The sequence below is a fragment of the Oreochromis niloticus genome, linkage group LG3, assembly GCF_001858045.2.
Source record: "Oreochromis niloticus isolate F11D_XX linkage group LG3, O_niloticus_UMD_NMBU, whole genome shotgun sequence".
NCBI lineage: Eukaryota > Metazoa > Chordata > Actinopteri > Cichliformes > Cichlidae > Oreochromis > Oreochromis niloticus.
The window spans coordinates 11,042,070-11,048,906 of NC_031967.2; the positions used below are offsets into that span (position 1 = coordinate 11,042,070).

Consider the following 6,837-nt stretch of genomic DNA (forward strand, 5'->3'; position numbering starts at 1 on the left):
AAAAGAAATCACCTAGCTGTCATTAAGAGGAAAATTAGAAACGGAGATGAAAAATCATTTTTTCACCTGTGAATATCTTTACTGCCGTAAAGTCAGGAGGCTATGGGTGAGAGGAACATTTTGGCTCGTTCTAAGGAAAATATCCCGCTTTGTAGTTGTTCCATGCTCCATGACTGAGTTGCTAATTGTCTGCCTCCCAGTTGCTGCTGGGCCTTTTGCATATCTGAGCACTGTTTCAAAAGAGCTAAAACAGTAAACTGAGCACAACACCACAGAGTTTAGTGACATTTGAATGCCCCATGCATATTGTCTGCTTAAATAGATGGACAGGAAGTTGTAGAACCTGGTTCTTCCGGACGTTTCTTCGTGTTGAAAGGAATTTTTTCTTTCCCAATGTCACCACATGCCTGCTCAGAGGGGGTTGTCTGGGTTTTCTCTGTATTACCTTAGGATCTTTACCTTACAATATAAAGTGTCTTGAGGTGACTGTTGTTGTGACTCAGTGCTAAGTCAAACTGAATTTAATTTAATATGAAACTTTGTAGACAGAATACAGTTTTATGGATTCACTATTATGCAACATGAACTTTAATTAGATTTCCTCTCTATCCTTATTCCAGGACTAGACTTGGTTAGATAGTGGAGAGACAGGATTATACAGTCAATGCATCAATAATATTATTATGACATATCTTTTTACTGGCCTTTACCAACTGAAACATGAAAAGCCAAGCTGTCGCCACAGTCATCTACTGAATCCTTCCTGCATCCCTGTAGCACCACCGATTTTGGGACAACACTGGGATAACTTATCAGGGATAACTAGCCTTCTGAAGGATCATGCATAAACACAACCATTCAGAACCTTTCCAACATTGGCATGCACGCAACACTCTCTCACACACACACACACACACACACATGCAGGGAGACAAAAACACACACAAACACCTCCCCTCCTTGCCCGGTCCCCTCTCCAGCCCCGAGATTAGGGCAGAGGATTGTGCACAGCTGCTCACCAACATCCCCGATAAAAATCAGGCAATTTCACAGTCAGTGGCATTCTTTCATCCCCTAATCCACAAACCGCATATAGTTATAGATGAACCTCACTGCGATGAGAACAAGCTGCTCAGAGCTGACCTCAACAGTAAATGTGGACAGCATTGATTATAAAGAAAAAGCTGAGCAGCTAGAGTGTATGGCACAGGAGCAAAAAAACAAAGCGTCCAATCCAGGAGTTCATGCTGACTTTCTTTTTTTAGCTTCCAGTTAGATGAGTTTGTGTCGCGGACCAGCTGCCATAACTCTTGTGAGCACGTGTTACAGCTAATAAAGAAGAACATTAATAATAAAACAATGTTTTTAAAGCGTAACGGTTTCTGAGCTTCTTCTTCATAGGTCGGATTGGTTGAACTTTGGATATTCATCACCATTAATTCTTTCAACTGAATTCCCATTAACGCTTATATAAACAGCCCACTTCCACTAATCGCATTAACAGAGGAAGCCATCACTTGCAGACCTTATTTAATCTTATTCATTGTCAATGCATGCCACCATTCCTCATATTTTTCCTTTTCCGCCGCTCCTTAAGTCATTCAGTTCGCCCGTTTTGTCTGACCCCCAACCTCCACTTGCAGATGAATTCTTCACCCAAGTTCAAACAGGGGACAAAAAGGTACTTCACAGGGGGAAAGGAGGAGGAAAAAAGAAGTATGAATCAAAAGGCAAGGAAATGGAATTCACTGTACAAACGTCGGGGGAATTTCAATGTCCGCCGAGGCACAGTAGAGCTCTGTTCAGTCCTCGCAGGCTGTGGGGGGAAAAGAGCAGCAGCCACAGCAGGGTACATCTATTCTGACAAGTCCTTACAAACACTGAAAAGCCTGAGCAAGGTCTGTTTGTTTAAGAGGCATTAGGCCCAGCTGAAGGATAGTGAAGCATTAAGGCAATAACAGGATAATTTTAGGGTTTCGCTTTTGGTAGATTTACTTGACAGAAATCAAATTAAATGTTTCCTCTTTATTGTTTGTGCATTTAGAGCTCGGGAAACTTGATTACAGACTGTTTATTTAAGGAAAAATCATCATTTGGTTTCTACCTCAGCCCCTCCACAAATATGCTGAATTCAAAACTACACCCCTAGGGATCAAACAGTCAAACAGACACGAGGAGACACATCAGGAAATAATCTGAATTTATTAGTTTTATCTTACTGATTATGAATCTCTGCGCTCTAAAATGTGATGAAAGTTACATTTTTATCATTTAAATGTACCAGAATAAATCACTGGACTGTAATAAAATGATGATTTGGAGGTAGATTCTGCGTGAATTGTGTCCACGGTAGACGGAGTTGCTGTGCAGAGAACTGGTGTTTTGTTTGCTTTTTTTCCTCCGTGATGCCATCTGTGCCAATGCCACATGTATAATTCTTTTAAAAGAATGCAGATTCTGGAAAAGTGAAGCTTAAGGAGGAGTGCCTTAAACCTGCGTTCTTTCTGATTGCCAACTGGTGGCAAAAAAAAGTCCCTTTTGTCTAGAGTCTAGACCATAAAAAAACAGCCCCTGTTTCCCTTGATCTTTGACCCCAGTAGGTTCCTCATAAATTTATGCTGTAAAATATCTGTTTCAAGTCTCATTTAATCCAACTAGATGCTTATTTTGCAAATTACAGTCTTCAATAGCTCCTCGGTCAGATGTACCTCTGGCTTGACGGCGATGTTGAAAACAACTCGAGGCTTCACAACTGTAACCTTATTTAATGGCTTTGGATTTATTTTTGGTCTCATTCATTTATGTTGTATATTGAGATGAGCAATATTAATTCATGGTTTTGCATAATTGAGTTTATTGAGTAATTAATTCATTTTCAGTTACAGCACTTTATAATTTTACGTTTCCCTTATAAAAGATTATTTCAGTGCCTAACTTTTAACGTTTGTGACAGACTGTTACACCCTCTGAGTAACACTGGGTTTGGTGCACGCTGTTGACAATACACACACACTTGAATGCATGGATGTACATTTAAGACATGACAGTGAATGACTAGAAGCTCTACTTTTTTAACACCGGGTGTGCCTGTAAAGGATTTACAGGAAGTAACTGAAGGTTGCTGGCACTGGGTTATTTAGGGCTTACCTTAAGTCAGGTTAGCTTAAGTAGATTTCTCAGCACCAGCAGCCGGCCTAAATAGTACTTAATGCAGAGATTCTTGTTAAGATTTGCTGCTTGCAGCCAGTCCTAAAAAGGTAAACCAAGCTAAAGGCAGGTGTTGGCTCAGTTAAAGTAAAATAAAAAAAAAGAAAAAGCCCCCCTTCATTCCTGCCTTCGTGCACCTGGGCCTCTAATTTAAAAGCCCCACCCACTAGAAGCCAGCAAATTTTACAACCTTTCCTCTTTCCTTTCACATCTTTCTGAAGGAATATATCATCCATTGCAACGGTATGCGTAATGTGTTTCAGCAGAATTTTGTAGGGAACTACTAAATACTTATATTTTTGAAGATTTAACAATCATTCCTTGCTATTTTTCCATGCCGCAAGAGGCTCAAAATATGGAACGGGCCTATTTTGCTTCAATATTTACTCAGATCAGGCAAATAATTACTCACGCTCACAATCTGCATGTTGTACTGTCAGCTGTTATCGCTTCATGTATCAGAAGATTAAACTCCTAATAAAATATTTCTCTCTGTAATGCAGTGGCGGCATCACAGGTGTCACTCGCTCTCTTCAGTCGCACTCCGGGCCCTTAAATATCAGACGGAGAAGCTGTGGCGCTTTCAAATGACCCTCTTTCTATCTCCTCTTTAATGATGGAGGAAGAACAGCTACATCCTGATTGATGTTTGTGAAGGCCAGCAGCACCAGGAATGATCCTTTCGCCTCTCCCCGGAGCCGGCCTCAGCCTGGCATCTGCTAAAGGGCACAGGTACACCATCCTGTGCCCTTGTCCCACCCCCACCTATTTGATCCAGGGCCAAGACTGACCCCACAGAGCCTGCCAAGGACCCCCGTTCTGAGGGCCCCGGGCACCAGACTTAGGGGCCCACACTGACTCTTTTGCTTTTTTGAGGCTTTGGGAAGATTAATAGGCCTCCTCCGTAGAGCGCCTTTGTGAGGCAGCGCCCAGGCGTGTTCAAGCTGTTGGGTTTGCAGGAGACGAAAGGAGCAGCGGCTAATTCCTCTGCAGGTCAGTTTGTCTGTAGCTACTCTGCATTTTCAATGACTCGGAAAGGTCACTTCCGCACCGGCTAAGCCGGCGCAGGAGTCTCATAAACAACACCAACGTGAGAAATATAGAAAACGCTGCTGAGGATTTCTGTGCAGAGAAAACGGCAGAGATTCTTTTTTTTGTTGATCTGTTTCTATCTGTGCTGTGATCTTGACCCAAAGCCCCATTTTGCATGTATCACTGGATGATCCTGGAGCCACAGCTGAACAATCAAACACCTCCCCCCGCAATGCTGTTTACCGCCAGTTTAGTTTGGATTATGGATTAATGGTGAAATGAATGACAACAAACATGCAAATGTACATATCATATTTGCACAGCCGTTTTCAGACGGGGGATGCCAATCATAAGCAAATACGTGGGTCACCACTGAGTGTTGCAGGCAGCGCTGCGGCTTTGTCTTTTTAATACAAACTCGAGCGCAGACACTTTTAGTCAGGAAGGTTTTTCTCCTCACGTATTCCCTCACACCTGCTGCAAATACCAAAACCTAAGCCAAGAATTTCCTTGAATGCACTTTGAACTTTGAATTTAAAACCAAGAGAAAATGTTTTTTTTCTCCTCTCCCAAACTAAAAGTTTTCGGATTTTATGCAAAGGCTTTTGGCCTGAAACCATTTTAATGATTTTTCTTCTCACTCGGTTGCAGGTGACGGCCTTTGATTCTCGTCATGTCACGCCTCCAATAGTGCAGCCACCAATGACAGCCTCTTTCACCCTCTCCCTCTCCCACTCACACATACAGACACACACATACATATACTTCAGGCTTGCTCCAGGTGCCAGAGTGTGAAGGGATCAGCCAATCCCAGGACTCGTCTGAAGCTGGATGGTGGCCATCGTGTTATTAAAAGCTACGGGTGAGCTTTGCTGCTCGGCTTTCCTCTGCACTCCAAACAAATTTATAAAAAAATAAATAATTTTTTTTAAAAAAAAAAGCTAACTTATGAAACAAAACAGCACTGGTAGTGGGTGAGCATTCCACAGGGAGAGGGAGAAAAAATTGAGTTTTCTATTTAATAAACCAAAGCACTGAATCACTCTTTCCATCCATTTACACGAGCTGATAAGGAATCAATTTATGGGTCATCATTGCATGATTGATGTCTCCATCTCGCTGCTCTTTGTGTCCAGTGATAACTTTCAGTCATATTATTTCCATAAACATCATTATCACATAGAGCCGTACTATCTGCTCACTCAGGACTACTGGGAAAGCTGAAGTGCTTTTGATGAGATGAGATCACATTTTAGAGGGAGCTGTCTTCTCTTTGCCTGTAGCCAAAAGCAGCCTAATTGTGTTTTGTCCCATATGTGAATTATTATTAACGCCGATTCATTTACTACACTTCCTTTGCCAATTTCCTAAATTAAAAAAATACCATGTTGAGATTTACAGCACACCCCCCCTATTTTCAGCACCGGCTTCCAGCATCACCATGGCAACTTCCAATCAGCGAGGATGGTGGAGCCTGCCGGCCGTGTGTTTGGCGCGAGGCTCTGAGAGGCGCAGGTGGAGCACATATGGAACAATGGCCTAGCTAAAAAAAAAAAAAAGAAACACCCTGCCCGCCTGTATGTGCCAGCAGTGCCCATTTTAATCCCACCGTTACCTTCTAGTGCTCTCTGATGGAGACGTTCGGCTGCAATCACAGCCTCAGACTGCTGCTGGGCCCATGCCAGACTTCACTTGACAAAGCCAGGCCTGGTGTGCTTTTGTAAAACAATGTCTCCAAAAGTCGTGAATTCAACATCTCTCCATCATTTCCTGTCCTCGCTGTTATTTACTGGAACATCAGTGACCTTGGCTGATCTTCAAGCCAAAATTTCCCCTCCATTTACTGCGTTTTTATTAGCTTACCTCCACCTGAAAGCAGGTTTTACTGTATGTTGTATACATTGACGGCCATATTGAGCGTTAATGACTTTTGTGCCTCATATGGCTTGTAATGTTATGGAAATCACTAGCATGTGCAGTAAATAAATCAATCATCCAAGGGGCCTTATCTATCATTGCACATTTAAGCAGTCAGCTCCTATGTAGGTTAATTAAAGCACAATGGCCGAGGAGAGGACCTGGCACCCGTCCTGCTTATGTTTAAGCCTTCTCTAGGCCCGCTGGGCTGGAGCTTTCTACAGCCAGATGAAATTTGCCCATTTTATCCTCCCCCATCCCCAGCTGAATACATAAATCATCTGTAAGGGCCTCGGCTTCGACCCTAAATTCCATGAACAATGGTGTTTGTCCGCAAATACCACATATAATTGCTGGATACTCTTCAAAGCAGAAATCTTGTTTTTTTTGCACTTATCTGAGGGCATATAGTGCAGATTTTTGTGAGTCACTTCATCTGGTTTTGGAACAAATCAATTAAGATGTTGTGCTACATCCAGCAAGGATATTGGGTGAAGGGTTCTACTACTGATTCGCTTTTATGTTTGGTCTGAGCACTGAGATAAGAATGAATGGCATCTGTGATTAGAGCGAGGCTGGGTGAGTAAAAGATATGTCAAAGTTCAAACTAAGGTATATTTTAGATCAAAACTTCTTTATTCTAAACCAGACCTCTGTCAGCCGAATAGTATGCCAGTTTAC

At 42.3% G+C, this 6,837-nt stretch overlaps 1 long non-coding RNA gene across 1 annotated transcript; it reads left to right on the plus strand.

Moving 5' to 3' along the window:
• Positions 1-3,162: 3,162 nt before the first annotated feature.
• LOC109195689 (uncharacterized) lies at positions 3,163-6,405 on the plus strand. Its single transcript, XR_002057250.2, has 4 exons — positions 3,163-3,450; positions 3,711-4,200; positions 4,891-5,101; positions 5,661-6,405. It is a non-coding gene; the product is annotated as an uncharacterized LOC109195689 (long non-coding RNA).
• Positions 6,406-6,837: the final 432 nt, after the last annotated feature.